This window comes from Mustela putorius, unplaced genomic scaffold, assembly GCF_011764305.1.
Source record: "Mustela putorius furo isolate JIRA1106 unplaced genomic scaffold, ASM1176430v1.1 tig00001584_pilon_pilon_pilon, whole genome shotgun sequence".
Taxonomy (NCBI): domain Eukaryota; kingdom Metazoa; phylum Chordata; class Mammalia; order Carnivora; family Mustelidae; genus Mustela; species Mustela putorius.
Genome location: NW_025421806.1, coordinates 769403 through 791072, shown reverse-complemented (window position 1 = coordinate 791072; position 21670 = coordinate 769403). Strand labels below are relative to the sequence as shown.

At 40.7% G+C, this 21670-nt stretch overlaps 1 protein-coding gene across 2 annotated transcripts in view; it reads left to right on the top strand.

The window, feature by feature from the left end:
• Positions 1–7496: 7496 nt before the first annotated feature.
• UBAP1 (ubiquitin associated protein 1) overlaps positions 7497–21670 on the top strand; it is a 63067-nt gene continuing 48893 nt past the window's right edge. Inside the window, exons 1-2 of one of the 2 annotated variants that reach the window (XM_045087904.1) lie at positions 7497–7711; positions 21306–21383. The gene's annotated coding sequence lies outside the window, so the exon portion shown is untranslated. The remainder of the gene's footprint in view (positions 7712–21305; positions 21384–21670) is intronic. The other variant, XM_004747415.2, reaches the window with a different exon arrangement.

Genomic DNA, 21670 nt, shown 5'->3' with positions numbered 1-21670 from the left:
CCAACTGAGCAGAGAACCTGATAGGGGGCTCAATCCCAGAACCCTGGGATCATGACCCGAGCCGAAGGCAGAGGCTTTAACCCACTGAGCCACTCAGGTGCCCCCCCAGTGCATTTTTAAATAAGCAAACAAAAAGGAGAAATGACAAATTACCCATAATCCTTCACCAAGAGTTAACCACTGTAAATATTTTGGCATATGTCCTTTCAGAATTTCAAATTCAAAATTATATTGTGTATGTGTGTATAATTTTACAAAAAATGAGCATATTGAATATATGGTTAGTAAAGTTATTAAACTTAGCAATGTTTTATAAGCATCTTTTCATGTTTACATCTATAACAGCCGTTTTTTAGAACAGTTTTAGATTTACAGAAAAAAATTGAGCAGATAATACGGAGAATTCCCATAAACCCCCAAACCCACTGCAGGTTCCCCTAATACTAACACCTTGCATTAGTGTGGTCCATTTGTTACAATTAGTGAACCAGTATTGATGCATTATTATTAAAGTTCATAGTTTACATTAAGGTTCACCCTTTGTTTTATACACTTTTATGAATTTTGACAAATGTATAATGTCATGTACTCACCATTACAGTATCATATAGAATAGTTTTATGGCCCTAAAAATGCTGTGTACTTCACCTAGTTATCCTCCTTCCCTAGCCATTGGCAACCACTGATCTTACTATGTTTATAATTTTGACTCTTATACCATCCTTTTTAATGGCTGCATAACACTGTCTCATGTGGATTTATCCAGCCAAACCCCTATTATGGGACACTGATGCTGTTATACCATTTAAAGGAAAAACTAGAACGGTAACACCGTAGCAGCAAATCAAACTTTGCTGAACTGGCCCTGGATTCACTTGCTCACATACTCACGCTTAAGTTATTTTGATATTTCATTATCGTTGGGCAAAGGAACCTTTTTGATCTCATACACTATCTTAGAAACCAGAAGAAAACATCTGGCACTCACACTGATGGGAGAACCAAAGCAAAGCTGTAAACACCATCTGTTAATTTTTCCTTCCAAAGGAGTCTTTCCAAACTTGCAGAGGGTTTTCTTTGCGAATGCGTTGTCACAGCAGCACCAGAAGCAAATGGAATCATTGAGGTTTCTAATGACATTCTGGGCTCAGAGGCTGAGCTTCCGAGCTTCCTGCTGCACAGATGCATGTCCTCACAGGCTGCCTTTGCTCTCCTTCCATTGGGCCAGACTCTACCTCCTCAACCCACGGCTCTGTATGGATGTGTATTTTGTGCTCACAAAAGGAGCTGGCTGAGGGGTCCAGAGAGGGTTACAATCCAGCTGCACTCAATTTGCCAAGCTTTGTAGCCTGGCATTGCATCCACTCAGAAGGATGAGAATTTCTATTCTGGACAAAGTCACAGTTTAGCCTAGCGGCTGGCCTTGTCTTCGAGCTCACTAAGTAAGTATTGTAACTGTCTGTTTATATGTTCGTCTTTCTTCAAAGATTCTTCTTCTTCTTCTTTTTTTTTTTTTTAACAGAGGGAATGCATATGCCACTGGTGGGGGGAGGGGCAGAAGAAGGAGAGAGAGTCTTAAGCAGGTTCCCACTTCCAGCATGGAGCCAGATGCGGGGCTGGATCTCCTGTCGCTGAGATCATGACCTGAGCCAAAATCAAGGGTCAGAGGCTTACCTATCTGAACCAAGAAGTGCCCCCCGAATTTTTGATGATTGAAACCTTGTATTATTTAATCTTTGTTCCCCCGTAGCACAGCATTTGGTGTATAGCAGAGCTCGGTATATAAGCTGAATGATTACTAGAGACAGAGCTCTTTTAGCTCAGGGCCAGGACAGTCTACCCACACCATTTAAACACATTTAATAACATTATCTTTTACTATTACTTAGTATTAATGAATTGTCTTTTACTCTTTTTTAAAAAGATTTATTTATTTGAGGGAGAGGTAGAGGGAGAGACAGAACGAGTGGGAGGGGCAGAGAGAGAGAGAGAGAGAGAGAGACACTCTCAAGCAGACCCCACACTGAGTGGGGAGCCCGACTCGGGGCTCCATCCCAGGACCCTAAGATCATGACCTGAGCTGAAACCAAGAGTGAAAAGCTTAACCGACTGTGCTTCCCAGGGGTCCCTGTCTTTTACTCTTCCACAGGATGATCCTTGCCATGCTTCTTGCCCTTTTTCACTGCTCAGTGGGGAATCTGCTTCCTCCTCTCTCTCTGTCTCCTTCTCTGGCTACTTGTGATCTCTGTCTGTCAAATAAATAAAATCTAAAAAAAAAATGGATACAATATGCATTATTCTGTAATTTGCTTTTTACTTCACAATGGATTGTGGCAGTTACTGCCCCACTGCTCTACCAAAAGATTTTTATCAATTCGTACTGCCATCAACAGTATATAAGTATGCTTATTTCTCCATCCACAATGGCACTGGATGTAATCGTCTTTTATTTATTTTTAAAGTTTTAAAGAAAGATTTTATTAATTAATTTGTCAAAGAGAGAGAGAGTACACAAGCAGGGGAGTGGCAGGCAGAGAGAGAAGCAGGCTCCCCACTTAGTACGAGCCCACTATAGGGCAGGATCTCATGACCTAAGCCAAAATTAAGAGTTGGACACTTAAGTAGGCTACCCTGGCACCCCATTTGCATTTCTTTTTAAGTGAATTGCCTCTTGACAAGTTATACCATATTTTTCTATTAAACTATTCTGTTTTTCTTGTTGATTTGTAGGGGCTTTTTGTGTATTGGGGAAATTAATCCCTTTTCTATTACAGATCACAAATATTTTCTTCCAGTTTGTCTTTTTACTTTGCATATGGGATCTTTTGCCATTATCAAAATTTTCAGCTATTTCCTTTATGGGCTCTGAATTTCGTGTTATTAGAAATGTTCGTTAGAAATGTTATTAGAGGGCGCCTGGGTGGCTCAGTGGGTTAAGCCGCTGCCTTCGGCTCAGGTCATGATCTCAGGGTCCTGGGATTGAGTCCCGCATCAGGCTCTCTGCTCAGCAGGGAGCCTGCTTCCTCCTCTCTCTCTTTCTCTGCCTGCCTCTCTGCCTACTTGTGATCTCTCTCTGTCAAATAAATAAATAAAATCTTTAAAAAAAAAAAATCTCAAAATAGTTTTTTAAAAAAATTAAAAAAAAAAAAAAAGAGTCATATGCTCCACTGACTGAGCCAGCCAGGTGCTCATCTTCTAATATTTTAGAATTACCATGTGTGTTCATATTTTCATCCTTTTGGAATTCAAAATCATCTTTATCCATTTGTGGTTATCAGGATAATTGCATCTTCATATGATGGTCATCACATAGATCTCAGAATAAGAAGAAACCCCAGAGATCACCGAGAGACCTGAGTCCTTAACTATTACCTTGAGCTTTTAGGGAAGAGCAAAGGGTTTCAACCTGATCTTCAAGATTTTAGGGATTTATCCAGAATTTTCTCTTGAATTTCCCAGGGGAAAGGCTGCTAGTGACTTTACTTACAGCCTTAGAACTCTTAAGCCTTAGAGATGCCTGGCTGTTTGGGTATAGAGATCACTTAAAAAAAAAAATAAGAAAAAAGAGGGGCACCTGGGTGGTTCAGTGGGTTAAGCCTCTGCCTTTGGCTCGGGTCATGATCTCAGGGTCCTGGGATTGAGCCCCGCATTGGGTTCTCTGCTCAGTGGGGAGCCTGCTTCCCTGTCTCTCTCTGCCTACTTGTGATCTCTCTGTCAAATAAGTAAATAAATAAATAAATAAACAAAACAAACAAACAAACAAAAAAACACCTGTTAAACCCAAGCTAGCCTCTTCTTGCTTGGTCTCTCCTATCTTATCTTCCTCTGCTCTCCTATGTATACCTTTACTGATTCTGAATTTTTATGGAACTTTCCTAAATCTATGCCTTTGCCTAAATTGCTTTGTACTCATTGTTTTGGGCATCCTTCATTCTACCTGTTTTTAAGGCCTAACTTAAATATTTCAATTTTCCATGCCGTCTTCCTTGATTTCTCAAGTCTACCCAAACTTTCTCCCCTCTGTACTCTGATACATACAATGTGCCACCTAGGAACTAAGATAATTTTCTGCCAGGTACTACCATTATTTGCACACCTGTCTGATTCCCTTACTTAACCTCCTCAAGAGTATCTTTGTAGACTCAGGATGGCTGGAATATGGTAGGACTTAGTAAATGCTAGATGGCTAAAGATTGAGAGCTTGTTGTCTTTCCTGTCTCTGCTCTTAGACTCACCCCAAAAGCCTAGTGTATGAAGTGGGGGAGAAAGAAGAGGAAAAGTGGGAGGAGTACAAATTGGTGTTCTTGGCTTAGAGTGCTGCTTTGTAGACGAGCTGGTGGGCAGGTACCGTCCAGATGCGTTGGGGATGAAAGAGGACTGGTGTCCAATTCAGTCTCTTCTGGACCCATGAGAATTACCTTTGGGATTCACACATGGAAATTGTCAAGGATGAATCATTCCCAGAAAGGTGTAGTTTTTGTTTCCCACTTCATTTTCATTTCTTTTTTTTTAATTAAAATTTAAAAAAAATTTTTCTTATTTATTTGACAGACAGAGATCACAAGTAGGCAGAAAGGCAGAAAGAGGAGGAAGCAGGCTCCCCACAGAGCAGAGAGCCCAATTCAGGGCTCGATTCCAGGACCCTGGGATCATGACCTGAACCAAAGGCAGAGGCTTTAACCCACTGAGCCACCCAGGCACCCCTTCATTTCCATTTCTTAAGAATGGGTTTGTGTCTATGGGGGATAGGGAGACACAGCAGGCTGGCCTAGGAGTTGATGGTCAGAAACCAGATGCCCACCTAAAACAAGAAGGAGAAGGAAAAATTATTGGGTCAGGAGACTAAGGCTGGTGAGGAAATCTTAGAAAGTTCTTATCTGATGGGGGAGGCTTGTCTCTAGTCTCAGGGAGTTCTACTCTAAGAGGCACAGGCCAAGCCCTCCAAGGTTTTCTTTTTTTTTTTTTTTTTAAAGATTCTATTTATTTACTTGAGAGAGAGACAGTGAGAGAGAGCATGAACAAGGAGAAAGGTCAGAGAGAGAAGCAGACTCCCCATGGAGCTGGGAGTCCGATGCGGGACTCGACCCCGGGACTCCAGGATTATGACCTGAGCCAAAGGCAGTCGTCCAACCAACTGAGCCACCTAGGCATCCCCAAAGTTTTCCTTTACTAATCCTCCATGGTACCATAAACTTCTGATTCCTTTTCTTCTTCTCTGGTCACTACTTTTCCATTCTTTATCTGCTTCCTCTTCCCATGCCCTATTTGTCAGTGTTCCAAAGGGTCCTATCCTTAGGAATTTTAATTAATCTGATTTTCTATTCTCCCCAAACCTGCGAGAATTTAACTGAAGTAAAAAAATCTTAAAAGTCATCCTGAGTTCTTCCATTTCCTCACACTGTGTATCTAATCTGTGAGCTAATTCTTACTCATCTACCAATTCAAAATGTACTCAGAACCCTAACCATTTCTAATCACCTTCAGTGCTACTAAAACTCTGTAGTGTAGTACTACCTACATTTCCTACTTAGATTATTGTGATAAATGGCCTTTCTTCTTTCACCCTTGCCCTTAGTTTATGCTCAGTGTAGTAGCTAGAGTGATCCCGCTAAAAAGTTGGATGATTTCCCTTCTCTGCTCACAACTCTCCAATAACTTTCAGTTCACTTAACAGTAAAGGCCCAAGTCCTTAAGATGATCTACAGATTGGTATGTGATTTAGTCCCCTGTTCGCAGACTTCATCTTCCATTATGCTTTTTACTCACTCCATTCCATTCACTGTTCCTAGAATATAGAAGGTGAACTTCCATCTCAGGGCCTTTGTACTTGGTATTCCCATGGATTGGCGTTTTCTTTTCCTAAACATCTGCAAATCTTTCACTTCCTTTACTCGGGTCTTTATTCAATGTCGCCTTTTCCTGACCATTCTTTATAAATTTCAGTCATGGATGCTTTCTGTTTCCTTCCCTCTGCTTTAGTTTTTCTTTTTAACCTATCACTATTATTATTAGTCATTTTCCTCTAGAATATAAGCACTGTGAAAACAGGAATTTTGGGGGGAGGGGTGGTTCTTTTACATACTGCTATATGCCCAATGAATACATAGAACAGTGCTTGGTATCCTACTGGCAATCAGTAAATGCTTATTTAATGATGAGTGAAAAGTTTAATTGCCCAAGGAGTATCAGTATACCACACATGTGTAGTCCTTACCTCTTTCTGATTTCTAAGGTCACATTCCCTCCTGAGCATCCCTCCAGAAAACGTGCCATCATAATTTGGACAGCCGAACTCATTTTTACCTCTCTTAGTACTTCAGTAAACTTTACTTCATTCTTGTTTCTGTTAAAAATAGACCCCCAGAACTTGGCTTTTCTTCTTTATCATTTATTCTTTCATGCAGCAGGTCTCCACATGAAAATATTGTTGAGTGAGTCCCCTAAATCTTGGTTCAGTTCATTCCCTAGTCTCCACCCCCGCTGTCTCTGCTTTAGTTCAGGTGTGAATCTTTTACTCAGTGCATAAGTCTGCCACGGAGTCTCCAGTCCATTTTATTCACTGATGCCATTTTAATTCTCCTGATGAAGAGTTTTGTTCAGCTCATTGCTCTTCCACAAACCTTCTATCGCTGCCCATTATTTGCTGAATTAAATCAGCAAATAATCCAGAATTGATGATTTGCTATTCTCTGCTTACTTTAAATTCCCCCTTCTGGAATGCCCACCTTCTTTCATTGTGGATTAAAATCGCTGCATCCTTCAAAATACGAATATGATCTTCTCTGGAATTCTGAAAACAGGGCTGAAGAATTAGGCACGAGAATCTACACATTCTTTATGTACCCAGAGAGTGTAGAGATGTAAATCTTTCCTAACCTCTTAGCCAAAAACCAATTTTTCCAGAGCAATTAATGCACCTGTCAGGTCATTATCACTCTCTGATTTTTCGAAGAGTTAACTGTTAATGCTTCGATTTCTCTTACCAAGTAGGATCTTTTGGGAACAAAGATTCATTTTATGCAGTTATGAACCCTCTATGCACCTGATTCCAAGTGACATCCAATAAATGCAGACGGCAGTAAATGTCTGGGATTGGATTACCTAGTTTAAACCGCTGGATGTCACAATGGAGGGAGATTTAGAGGTCGCCTTTCAACCCAACCTTTGTAAACGAGGAAAATGAGGCCCGGAAAGACCAGACCACGGACTCGGACAAGAAGCCAGATATTCTGATTCCCAAATAGGTCTCATTAGCAAGTCTTTGTGCGTCCCTTAGCGGTTCCAACCTCTCAGGTTCTTACCTGGGCCCCAGCCTCTACACCTTACCCTTTCAGTGACCCCCAGCCTTCCCATTGCAAGGTCCACCCATTCCAATTGCAGCGGTCCAGGTAACTGGAGCGTGGAAGAGAGATTAGTTACGTCACTGTCGGCTCCTCCCATTGGCCCAGAGAGGGTGGAGCGCGGCGCCGTGACGCCAGACGCCCAAAGAGGCGGAGTGGTGAGGGGAAGGAGGAGGGAAGTAGGACTTCAACATGGCGGCTGTGGTACTGGCAGTGGCTACGGTGACGGCCTGGCCCGGGGCGGGCAGAGTTGGAGGTGGTGGCGTTCGCTTTCCCTAGGGCCGTCAGGAGCTCAGCGGGGACCGAGCCTGAAAGGCCGTCCGGCGCCAGCGCGTTTCGGCTTCTGGGACGACAGCGGCAGCGGCGTTCAGGTGAGGGGGCCTCCCGCTGGGAGAAGTGGGGGGGGGGGAGAGGGGCGGAGTTGGGGGAGGGGACCGGTACCGGGAGACTGAACCGGGAGGATTCCCTGGGAAGAGGTTGGAGGCTAAGTGGGAAGAAAGGAGGTATAGTTGAGGGGGTAGGAGGAAAAAGGGGCCAGAGATCCGTGACTTGGTGAGGATTCTGGGAGAAAGGTCGGAGTAAGGGGACCAGAGTTGAAAGGGCGGAAGGCAGATGGGATGCGCAAAATGAATTCGGATTAAGGGGACTAATACCTTACTGGAAGACAGGCGCAGTAAATGTGTATCTGGCTGGAGTGAGAGCTAGGTGGGAATTAGAGGATGTCGGGGAGGAGGATCCAGGTTTTAGTAAAGAAGGCGAGTGATAGGGAGTTGAGATTGAGTTAGGGAAGTGAGATGCAGATTTACTTCTCCCAGAGGCGTTGAGATTAGGGAGAAAGGGAGGAACCAGGAGCCAGGGTGAGGGGTCTTTGGGGATTTCTTTGACGTTGTCTGGTCTTCTCCAGTATGTTTATATTTGCTCTTTTGTTTATTTCCTGGGTGGAGACTTACCTGTGCAATCCACTTGGGCCTCAGAAGCAGTCCCAAATCTTCACTGTGGAACATCAACTTGTCATTTATTTGATACCTATCAGGGATCTCTGACCTTTGATTGTCTCCACACAGACTAGCCTCTTGAAAATCAAAATACATTTTATATTAAGCCGAAATAAAAATTTGAGTTTTTAAACACCGTAGAGTGTTAGAAAACGAGATTTGGTAACTTAGTTAACTATTAAATACTTGGTGTTCTAACTTATTAGTGTTTTCTCTCTTTCCTCAGTTGTAGTTATTAGCACTTGAGAAATTGGATAGACATGATGGATCTTTCTTTTTGGAATTTTGTCACATTTGATCGGGGGAAGACAGGGCACTTAATCTTTAGTGATAGCTAGTTCTTTCTAATTAATGTCCTGAACTAGTTAAGCTGAAAGTTTGTGTTATTATTTTATAACGAAGAATGTGAAATTTTCATAGTCTTAAAGAATTACATTTTCTGCATTAACTTATTAAGTGGAATATTATAAATTAGATTTTTATTTCTAATCAGTTCTATTCTGTTTTTCTTTTATTATTTAACATTTAATGCCTACTATGCATTGCATTAAGAATCATTCTCATTTTGGAAATAGGAAAACTAATGTTTCTGTATCACTGCACAATAAAAAACTTACTAACTTGCTCTTACCTTGTTGGAAGAAAAAGTGTTACTTTGGAAATGATGACTGTGGAAGAAAATGAAACAGTGTGGCTATAAGAAGTTCCTGAAATTTTCTTTGACCCATTACTTCATTCTGACATATGTGGATCTGAAAGATTTTATAAATTTTTAAAGTAATCTCCAGATGCAATGTGGGGCTCGAACTCAATTCCAAGATTAAGAGTTGCATGCTCTTCCAGCTGAGCCAGCTAGAGCCTGTGAAAGATTTTATTTTTTATTTTATTTATTTTTTTACTAATTATTTTTATTAACATATAAGGTACTATTTGCTCCAGGGGAGATTTTATTTTTCATTTTGATTTTTACGATAACAGTAACAAAGTCCTGATGTGATGATATTAGGTCTATAGACAGTTCTTGCAGTGGTTGTTAGTTCACATTTCTTAGACTGGCAAATGTCACTTTATCTTGTGCGTCTTTTCTTTTGTATCTTAAATATGGCAACATACTTAAAATGAGGATTCTTTTTTTTTTTTTTTTAAGATTTTATTTATTTGACAGAGAGAGAGATCACAAGTAAACAGAGAGGCAGGCAGAGAGAGAGGGAGAAGCAGGCTCCCTGTTGAACAGAGAGCCGGATGTGGGGCTGGATCCCAGGACCCTGAGATCATGACCTGAGCTGAAGGCAGAGGCTTAACCCACTGAGTAAAATGAGGATTCTTGAAGTTTAATTTCGTGACTATCTCTAAGTATTTTCAGCATTACAAATGTATTTTCATCACCCCAGAATATAAATGCCAGTATTAAATTTTTCCTTATCTCCATTTAAATCATTGAATGTTTTGAGAGTTTTTGTTTTGTTTTGAAGATTTTATTTGACACAGAGAAACAGCGAGAGAGGGAACACAAGCAGGGGGAGTGGGAGAGGGAGAAACAGGCTTCCTGCTGAGCAGGGAGCCTGATGCAGGGCTGGATCCCAGGATCCTGGGATCTCTTGACCTGTGCCAAAGGCAGACGCTTGACACTTAACAACTGAGCCACCCAGGTGCCCCTTGTTTTGTTTTTAAAATAAGCTCTACACTCAATATGGACTTGAATTCATGACCTTGAGATTAAGAGTTTGGGCCTACTGACTGGGCCACCTGGGCTCTCCTGTTTTGAGTTTTTTAACATGGAGATTATTTTAAGTAAATCTTTTTCCCACAAGCAAACCCCCCTCCCCGCCAAAAAAAACTAGTACCATCAATTCATCATTAATCAGGTAATTTTCTTTAGGTAGGCTTTTTAAGAAATGCAAAAGTTAGTCTGTAGTACTTTAAATATTAAATAGCTTTTTCTGGGTGCCTGGGTAGCTCAGTAGGTTAAGCAGCCAATTCTCAATTTCAGTTTAGGTCACGATCTTAGGGTCATGAGATTGAGCCCCGCGTGGGGTTCCGTGTTGGGTGGGGAGCCTGCTTAAGATTCTCAACCCCCCCCCCCAAAAAAGGGGTTTTCTTAGAATCAAAAAACCCTTGAATCTTAGAAATCAACTGGGTTTAGATTTTAGCATAGCTTGGGCATCCCTGCTTTTGTATCATGAAGATAAGTGAAAATCTGTCGTTTTTTCCAGAATCTAATAATTTAGGAAAGCCTTTCGGGTAGAGGAAGAAGTAAGCAGGTGTTTCTCTTCTAACCTGTACTGCACAATTTTGTAATATTAGAAATTATTTGAATTAAGAGTAATATTTTCCTATGAATTGAGAGTTGTAATTTTATGCTTTAATAATTTTAGGTGAGGGGCGCCTGGGTGGCTCAGTGGGTTAAAGCCTCTGCCTTCGGCTCAGGTCATGATCCCGGGGTCCTGGGATTGAGCCCCGCATCGGGCTGTCTGCTCCGCAGGGAGCCTGCTTCCTCTTCTCTCTCTCTCTTCCTGCCTCTCTGCCTACCTGTGATCTCCGTCTGTCAAATAAATAAATAAAATCTTTGAAAAAAAAATTTAGGTGAGAGTAGCAAGATTTAAAAAGGGAAGAGTGCTAACACTGGGCCTAAGCTAATGAGGAAGGCATTGTTAAGCACTTTACATAATCTTTTAATCTTTGCAATATGATTAGGTAGGCAGGTTGGGATCCGCATGCTTTTTGGCTGTTGAGGAAATTGAGAATCAGTGAATTCAGTCATTTAAGGTTACAGAGATAAAATGGTTGAGTCTGAATTTGGACTTGAATTTGTTACACTTCAGTACCCAAACTATATCTGTTACACCTTTGTGACTCTTAGGCAGTCACAAGGTCGTTCCAATTCCTGTCAAGTAAATTTAAAGTATAACCACTGTTTTTTAAAATAATGACATTTAAAACTACTTGTTCTTTTTGGAATAGTAGTGTAACTGGGATGATAATAGTTCATTAAAATTGTAGTCACTAAGATGTCATTAGTATTCTAGGAGGAGATGAATACCTGAATATTTTGTACTTAACAAAATAAACTGGATAAACTGGGTAAGAGACTAAGTTTTCTTACTTGTATTGCTGAGTCAGGTAGCATTCAGTTCATGAAAGGCCAAAATTCGTATTTGGCAGTCGTCTGTATGTGTTCTCATAAGTCTGGATTGGTCATTATCAGTTGCTTAATTGCTTACCAAACCCTTCTAGTGGTTGAGTCACTGAATTGGCTTATGGTATTTGTAAATCTTGTGGTTACTGAGTCAAGAGCCAGCAGTATGTGTTTTGGTTGCCTCACTTCCTCCACAACACTTGATATTGTCAAACTTTTATTTTTTATTTATTTTTTAATTTTTTTTTAAAGATTTTATTTATTTATTTGACAGAGAGAGAGATCACAAGTAGGCAGTGGGCAGAGAGGCAGGCAGAGAGAGAGGCGGAAGCAGGCTTCCTGGTGAGCAGAGAGCCCGATGCGGGGCTCCATCCCAGGACCCTGGGATCATGACCTGAGCTGAAGGCAGAGGCTTAACCCACTGAGCCACCCAGGCGCCCCAATATTGTCAAACTTTTTTTTTTTTTTTAAAGATTTTATTTATTTAATAGGCAGAGAGGCAGGAGGAAGCAGGCTCCCTGCTGAGCAGAGAGCCCGATGCGGGACTGGATCCCAGGACCCTGGGATCATGACCTGAGCTGAAGTCAGAGGCTTTAACCCACTGAGCCACCCAGGCGCCCCAATATTGTCAAACTTTTAAATTTTTTCCTAACCTAGTGGGTTTGAAATATTGTGTATTTTGTTTTTATTAGCATTTCCTTAAGTTAAACATCCTTTTATGTGTTCATTATTTGTGCTTCTTCCGTGAAGTGTATATTCAAGTTCTTTGCCTCTTTTGAGTTGTTTCTCTTTTTCTGATTGACTTTTAAGACTTTTTTTAAAAAATATTTTATTTATTTATTTGACAGAGCACACACACATGCACAAGCAGAGGGAGCAATAGGCAGAGGGAGAGGGAGAAGTAGACTCCTACTGAGGGGGTAGCCCAGTGCTGTACTTGATCCCAGGACCCTGGACCATGACTTGAGCCAAAGACCAACCAACTTGACCAACTGAGCCACCCAGATGCCCTGAAAAGTTCATAATTTTAATTAATTGAAAATTTCAGTTTTTTATTTATTTTTTATTTTTTTAAGATTTTATTTATTTATTTGACAGAGAGAGATCACAAGTAGACAGAGAGGCAGGCAGAGAGAGAGGGAAGCAGGGTCCCTGCTGAGCAGAGAGCCTGATGCAGGGCTCGATTCCAGGACCCTGAGATCATAACCTGAGCCGAAGGCAGCGGCCTAACCCACCGAGCTACCCAGGCACACAAAATTTCAGTTTTTTTATGGTTTGTGCTCTTTGTTTCATTTATGAAACCCTTCTCTGCTAGGCATGCTTCTTTTTTTTAAGTTTATTTATTTGAGATTTACTTATTTATTTTAGAGGGAAAGAAAGTGTGACCAGGTTGGGGGGCAGGTAGTGGGAGAGGGAGAGAGTGTCCCAGGTTGACTTCTGAGTGCAGAGCCTGATGTGGGGCTTGAGCACAAGATCCTGAGATTATGACCTGGAGCTGAAATCAAGTTGGGCTGATAACTGACTGAGCCACCCAGGTGCCCCAAGTTTTTTTTATTTTTTATTTTTTAAGTAATCTCTACCCCCATTGTGGGGCTCTAACTCACGATCCTGATATTAAGAGTCACTTGCTTTACAGACTGAACCAGCTAGGTGCCCCAGGGCCTGACGTATTTTAAAGCAAATCCCAACTTTCCTGTAAACACATTATTATGAACCTCTGATAAGGCTTTCTTTTAACAACATAACCACCATGCTATTATCCCATATGATAATTATTAGTAAGTCCTTTATAATCTAATGCCATCTATATTAACATTTCTCTTACTGTCTTAAAAGTGTCACTTTAGGGGGTGCTTGGGTGGTGCAGTTGGTTGAGTATGTAATTATTGGTTTTGGCTCAGGTTGTGATCTCAGTCAGGGTCATCAGGTCAAGCCCAAGTCAGGCTCTGCTCTCAGCTCAGAGTCTGCTGGAGATTCTTTCTCCATCTCCTCTGGAGCCTTCCATTCATACTCTCATACACTTTATCTCTCTCAAATAAATAAATCTTAAAAAAAAGAAAAGTGTTAGGGCTCTTGGATGGCTCAGTCGGTTAAGTATCTGCCTTCAGCTCATGTCATGTTCCAGGGTCCTGGGATTGAGCTCCACTTGGGGCTTCTTGCTGAGCAGGGAGTCTACTTCTTTGTCTCCCTCTCCTTGTGCTTGCTCTTTCTCTCTCCAATAAATAAAATCTTAAAAAAAAAGTGTCATTTTATAAGCAGTTTGTGCCATTCATAGTTCAGATAAGGTCTGTATTTATCACTTATTTGGCTTTCATGTCTAAGGCTTTTTTATTTGATAAGTACCCCTTTTTCATATGATTGATTCATTGGAGAAACCAGGGCATTTGTTCTGTAGCTATGCTACATTCAGTATCTGTATTCTTGTGGTTTTATTTTTTCCCACTTGCTCTTCTAATTTTTTTTTTAAAGATTTTATTTATTTATTTGACAGAGCACAAGCAGGCAGAGAGAATGGAGGAAGCAGGCTCCCTGCAGAGCAGAGAGCCCGATTCGAGGCTTGATTCCAGGATCCTGGGATCATGACCCGAGCCGAAGGCAGAGGCTTTAACCCACTGAGTCACCCAGGCGCCCCATCTTCTATTTTTTTTTTTTTAATATTTTACTTATTTATCTGACAGAGATCACAGGTAGGCATAGAGGCAGGCAGAGAGAGAGAGAGAGAGAGTAGGAAGCAGGCTCCCTGCAGAGCAGAGAGCCCAATGAGGGACTCAATCCCAGGACCCTGAGATCATGACCTGAGCCAAAGGCAGAGGCTTAACCCACTGAACCATGGTTACAAGCTTGATTTGTTTATTTTTTTTATAATTTATTATTTTTTTTAGTTCTCTTTTGGTATATATGTGTATTTTTTTTCTTGTGGTGTATTTGACAAAATTTTAACATATTTAAGGTGTATATCCAAGTTTTAAAATTTGAAAATTGTTTCATATTATTCATTGGGTTATGGGTATTTGGGCAATATTTTCTTGATTGCAATACAATACAAAATTTTCAAAGATTTTATTTATTTATTTGGGAGAGAGAGAGAGAAAAAGTGTGAAACGGGGCAGGGTCAGGGGGAGGAGACTCCCTGCTGAGCAGAGAGACTGCCTTGGGATTTGATCCTGGGACTCCAGGATCATGACCTGAGCCTAAGGCAGACACACAACCTACTGAGCCACCCAGGTGCCCTAGAAGCTTGATTTAATTCATGTTTTTTATTTTTATTTTCTGATGGTGGGGGGAATAGCACCACATAGGTGGTGCTCTGTAATTACTTCTGCATCACAGTAGGATATATAAAATCACTTTCAGTGATTTTATTGTGTTCGGATGGTGTCAGCCTGATATTCTACTATAATATTCCCTATTAATCTTTTTTTATTTAAAGATTTTATTTATTTGACAGAGAGAGAATGCAAGAGAGAGAGCGAGAGAGCAGGAGGGTGTGTGGGCATGCACAAATGGGAAGTGGCAGGCAGAGGGAGAGGAAGAGGTAGGCTCCCTGCCTGATAGGGGACTTGATTCCAGGACACTGGGATCCTGACCTGAGCTGAAGGCAGTCGCTTAACTAACTGAGCCACCCAGAGGCCCTATGTTTCCTATTAATCTTAACTTAATCGTTTAGTATCCACTAATGATACTTGAATCAGTTACTTAATTAGGAGTTGGGGGCTCCACCTGATTGGTTTAGTCGGTGGGTGTCTGCCTTTAGATTGGGTCATGATCCTGGGGTCCTGGGATTGAGCTCCCTGCTCAGCGGGGAGTCTGCTCTTTTCTCTCCCTCTTCCCTTTCCTCTGCTTGTACTCTCTCTCACTCTCAAATAAATAAATTTAGAAAAAAAGTTGTGAAATGTTACCATCATCATGCTAATTCTGTTACATTTATGTTTTTGAGTACTGTTCTTCTCTAAAGAGCTTTCCCTCAGCAGCAGGCTTACACTGAAGTATAGTTCCTATTGGAAAGGGTGGATGAGTACATTTACCATGATGAGAATTGTTGAATTACTATATTGTATACCTGAAGCTGCTATAACACCATGTTAACTATACTGGAATTAAAATAAAAAATAGTAAAAATAGGGCACCTGGGTGGCTCAGTGGGTTGAGCCGCTGCCTTCGGCTCGGGTCATGATCTCAGGGTCCTGGGATCGAGGCCTGCATCGGGCTCTCTGCTCGGCGGGGAGCCTGCTTCCTCCTCTCTCTCTGCCTGCTTGTGATCTCTCTCTGTCAAATGAATAAATAAAATCTTTAAAAAAAAAAAATAAAAAAAATAGTAAAAATAAAAAAAGGGAGGATGAATGCTGCATTCTTTTAATTAACCAATTTCAAAGTAAAGAGTTAGTGTAACAGTTTCTTCTTATGGTAACAGACTATTTTGAGTTCTTTCTTTCTTTCTTTCTTTTTTGAAGTATCCACACCTAGTGTAGAGCTCAGCGTGGGGCTTGAATTCAACAACTGTGTGATCAAGACCTGAGCTGAGATTAAGAATTAGACACTCAACTGACTGACTGAGCCACTCAGGTGCGCCCCCCGCCCTTTTTGACTTTTGGTTTTCTTTAAAGATTTTATTTTATTTTTTATTTGAGATTGAGTGTACATGAGTTGGGGTGGGGGGAGCTTCTCCCTCCAGGGCTTGGTCTCAGGACCCTGAGATGATGACCTGAGTGGAAGGCAGATGTCCAACTGACTAGACCACCAGGTGCCCCAACTTGGTTTTCTAAGGATCTGTTCTTTGAGTATTATCATAAACTCCTAAATTTATACCATGTGTTTGAGCAATTATAGTCATTGTTTAAAGATTTTATTTTTAAGTAATCTCTATACCCAGTGTGGGGTTTGAATCTATAACCCCAAGATCAAGAATTGTATGTTCTACCTGTAGGTGTTCTTTTTTATGAACAAATTGTTTCATTTTTTTTTTAAGATTTTATTTACTTATTTGACAGAAATCACAAGTAGGCAGAGAGGCAGGCAGAGAGAGAAAGGAAGAAGCAGGCTCCCCGCAGAGCAAAGAGCCTGATGTAGGGCTCGATCCCAGGACCCTGGGATCATGACCTGAGCTGAAGGCAGAGGCTTTAACCCACTGAGCCACCCAGGCGCCCCAAGTTGTTAGATTTTTTATCAATGGGAACCATTTCAGGTTGGTAGCTATTTGGCATGATCTAAAATCCTTTTTTTCCCCCAGAGTTTTATTTATTTAAGTCCTCTTTACACCCAACATGAGCTTCAAACTCAACAGCCCTAAGATTGAGAGTCACCTGTTCTTCCAACTGAGCCAGCCAGGTGCCCCATGAACTATAAATCTTTGAAAGGCTTTTTTTGTATACAACAGATGGCCCGGGGTAATCTTACAAATTCTTCCTGTATTACCATTTCTTTAAGAATTAATGCAGAACTGATATTGAGAGCTCAACATGTGGTGCCAGGGATGCTCCCTGATACTGTCCTGGTTTCTACAAATATTTTTATTTAACATTTTAAAAAATATTATTTTGGGGGCACCTGGGTGGCTCATTCAGTTGAGTGTCTGTCTTTGACTAGGTTCATGATCTCAGGGTCATGGGATCGAGCCCTGAGTTGAGCTCCCTGATCAGCTGAGAGTCTGCTTCTCTTCTTCCTCTGCCCTACCCCAACTTGTGCACTCACTCTCTATCTCTGAAATAAATAAATCTTTAATTTTTAAATTTTCTTTCTTGGGGTGCCTGGGTGGCTCAGTTGGTTAAGCATCTGCCTTTGGCTCAGGTTAGGACACTTGGGTCCTGGAATTGAGCCCCATGTCAGGCTCTCTACTCCGCAGGGAGACTGCTTCTTCCTCTCCCTCTGCTTGCTGTTTCCCCTGCTTGTTTGTACTTTCTTTCTCTCTGTGTCAAGTACATAAATACAATTAAAAAAAATATTTTAAGATTATATTTGTCAGAGAGAGAGAGCAGGGGGTTGTGCACAAGCAGGGGGAGCAGCAGGCAGTGGGGGAAGCAGGCTCTCCCTCCTGAGCAAGGAGTCCGATGTGGGACTCGGTGCCAGGACCTTGGGATCATGATCAGAGCTGAAGGCAGATGCTCGACTGACAGAGCTACCCAGGTGTCCCAATAAATAAAATCTTTTTTTTTTTTAAGATTTTATTTATTTATTGGATGGAGAGAGAGACAGTGAGAGAAGGACTACAGCAGTGGGAGTGAGAGAAGGGGAAGCGGGCTTCTTGTGGAGCAGGTAGCCCGATTCGGGGCTTGATCCTAGGACCCTGGGATCATGACTTGAGCTGAAGGCAGATGTATAACAACTGAGCCACCCAGGTGCCCCCCAATAAATAAAATCTTTAAAATTTTTAAAATTTTATATATATATATATATATATATGTATATATATATATATATATTAGATTTTATTTATTCATTTGACAGAGATCACAAGTAGGCAGAGAGGCAGGCAGAGAGAGAGAGGAGGAAGCAGGCTCCCCGCCGAGCAGAGAGCCAGCCCTACACGGGACTCGATCCCAGGACCCTGAGATCACGACCTGAGCTGAAGGCAGTGGCCCAACCCACTGAGCCACCCAGGCGCCCCTAATTTTTTATATTTTTAAGTAGGCTTCATGCACCATATGGGACTTAAACTCATGACCCTGAGATCAGTAGTTGCATGCTATACCATCTGAGCCAGCCAGGTACCCTTACACACATTTTTTAAAAATCACAAGTTCATATTGACTTTTATAATTCAGATTTAGGAACTATAGGGTTTTTACTTCTTTAATATTGTAATTGTCTTTTTTCTCTCTCTTACATAAAAAGTCTTGGTTTCTTAAAATACAAGCGTAATTATTTACTATATTGGATATTCACATAAAATGGCTTTAAAATGGTAATACTAATATTATCGCTAACAAAAAAAATCTAAAATCTTTCTAGTTCTTTATGTTTTTGGAACATAACACACTAATATGCAGTTAGAATACTGAGTTCTGAAGTCAATGAAACAATTTTCTGGGTATGGTCATTAATTTTATGTACAGTTAGGTTTTTTTTTTTAAAGATTTTATTTATTTATTTGACAGAGATCACAAGTAGGCAGAGAAGCAGGCAGAGAGAGAGGAAGAAGCAGGCTCCCTGCCGAGCAGAGTGCCCGATGCAGGGCTCAGTCCCAGGACCCTGGGATCATGATCTGAGCTGAAGGCAGGGGCTTTAACCCACTGAGCCACCCAGGTGCCCCGGGTGTTTTTTTTTGTTTTTTTTTTTTAGATTTTTATTTATTTATTTTACAGAGAGATCACAAGTAGGCAGAGAGTCAGGCAGAGAGAGAGGGGGAGGCAGGCGCTTTGCTGAGCAGAGAGCCCGATGTGGATATTGATCCCAGGACCCTAAGATCATAACCCTGGGCCGAAGGCAGAGGCTCAACCCACTGAACCACCCAGGTGCCCCTACAGTTAGGTTTATTTGTTTCAACTTGTAATCATTTAGGGATCTAAAAAGTTAAGTTTTATTTGGAATATGTAATACATAGTTACTTTGAAAACTCAATGTGGAGATAAGGAAAAGTAAAACTTGTAACCCATCATTTGAAATACCGGCTATTATAATACTTGTATAAAATGTTTGCATAACTAACATTGATTGAAAACATACCTATGAGGACTGTTTCAAGTACTTTAAGTTCATTATCTTGTTTAATCCTTAAAATAATCCTATGAGATAGTTCCTATCTATTATTATTCCCATTTTATAGGTTGGGTACCTGAAGTTCAGTTATGTTAATTTGTTCAAGGGGTACACAGCTAATAAGTGGCAGAACTGTGACTCAGACTCTGATTTTTCTTAGTCCAAAGCTTACCTCCATTACTGTGTGTTCTCTTTTCATTCTTTTTTCTATGCTTATAAACAGTTAATTTTAAACTATATTTCATACATTTGGTTATTATTTGTTTTGTTTACGGTGTCTTTTTAGGAGAAGTTTTAATGAAGTCCACTTTATTTTTTCTTTAATGGTTTGTGGTTTAGTTGTTATATCTAAGAAATTATTATCTAACATCAGAATGATTATCTAAGGTCAGAATGATTTTCTTGATGTTCTCTTCTAGAAGTTTTATGGTTTTAGATTTTATAAAGTCTGTGGTGCATTTTGAGTTAATTTTTCTGTATATGATGAGAAGTGTGGATGGGAGGTTTTGTGTTTTTTTTTTTTTTTTTTTTAAAGATTTTATTTATTTATTTGACAGAGAGAGATTACAAGTAGGCAGAGAGGCAGGCAGAGAGAGAGAGGAGGAAGCAGGCTCCCTGCTGAGCGGAGAGCCCGATGCGGGACTTGATCCCAGGACCCTGAGATCATGACCTGAGCCGAAGGCAGCGGCTTAACCCACTGAGCCACCCAGGCGCCCAGGTTTTGTGTTTTTAAAAAAATTTTTTTGGATGTAGATATCTATTTGTTCCAGTACCTTTTTTTGAAATAATTACCCTTTCTCTGTTGATTGCTTTTTTGTTTTAAAAATATTTTGCGTATATGTGGGTCTGTTTTTGGATTCTGTTCTGTTGCTCTGTTTGTCTTTAACTTTTATAGAGGGTTTTCTATTTGATTACCAGGAACTGATACGTCAGTATAAAAATATATGGGTTTTTTACTATAGGTGATGGTTTTCTGGTACCACCTTTCTTTGTTCCTTAGAGTAAGTACAAGCCATTGACATGTGGAACTACTTTTATTAATATAAGATTTAGGAGCTACCTGGGTGGCTCAGTCGGTTAAGCATCTGCCTTCAGTTCAGGTCATGATCCCAGAGTCCTGGGATTGAGTCCTGATCGGGCTCCCTGCTAAATGGAGAGCCCGTGTCTCCCTTTGTTCCTCACCTTGCTTTTGGTTGCTCTCTTTCAAATAAATAAATAACAGTTTTAAAAAGATTTAAGGGGGCACCTGGGTGGCTCAATGGGTTGAAGCCTCTACCTTCGGCTCGGGTTGTGATCCCAGGGTCCTGGGATTGAGCCCGGCATTGGGCTCTCTGCTCATTGGGGAGCCAGCTTCCCCGCCACTGCTCTCTGCCTGCCTCTCTGCCTACTTGTGATCTCTGTCTGTCAAATAAATAAATAAGTCTTGGGGCACCTGGGTGGCTCAGTGGTTAAGCCTCTGCCTTCAGCTCAGGTCATGATCCCAGGGTCCTGGGATTGAGCCCCGCATTGGGCTCTCTGCTCAGCGGGGAGCCTGCTTCCCCTCTCTCTCTCTGCCTACTTGTGACCTCTCTCTGTCAAATAAATAAAAAATATCTTTAAAAAACATAAATAAGTCTTAAAAAAAAAAGATTAGGAAGACGAGGAGGTGCTAGTAAATCTAGTAACTATTGCTTATATTATTTTTTTAATCCTTATACTAACCCTTCTTCGATTCACTCCATTGTACCATTTAATTTAATTTTTCTTCTATTATTAATCTTTGTTTTTATTCATAAGAAGAATGCATTGTTTTGTTATCAGAGATAAATTACAACCTATTTTGATAGATACCTATTTGATAGATACTTACATAGCAGGTTAAGATTAATTTAAAGATCTCTGTCCTTTTTGTGTCTTTTTATTATAAATCATTTCATGTTAAGGTTTTTCAGTTGTAAAAGAGAGAAGCAAGATTCTGTTGTGTACTGTTGTTCCCCCTTATCTGCAGAGAATATGCTCTAAGATTCCCAGTGGATTCCTGAAACTTTGGGTAGTGTGAACCCCCTATATACAGATATTTCCCAACTTAAAGTGGTTCGATTTATAGTTTTTTGACTTTACGAGGTGAAAGCAATATGCATTTATTTATTTTATCATACCCAGGCACCCTGGTATGAGATACTCTTATGATACTGGGCAGTGACAGCAGCTGCAGCTCTCAGCTAGCCATCTGACCATGAGGTAAACAGCAGATACACTTATAACCATTTTGTACCCATACAGCTGTTTTTTACTTTCAGTATAGTATTCTGTAAATTAAAGGAGATATTCAACACTTTATTATAGAATAGACTGTGTGTTAGATTATTTTGCCCATGTGTAAGCTAATATAAATGTTCTGAGCACACTTAAGGTAGGTGAGTCTAAGCTATAGTGTTCAGTAGGTTAGGTGTATTAAATGTGTTTTAGACTTAGGATTTTTTTCAATTTATAATAGGGTTATTGAGATATCACTCCATCATAAGTTG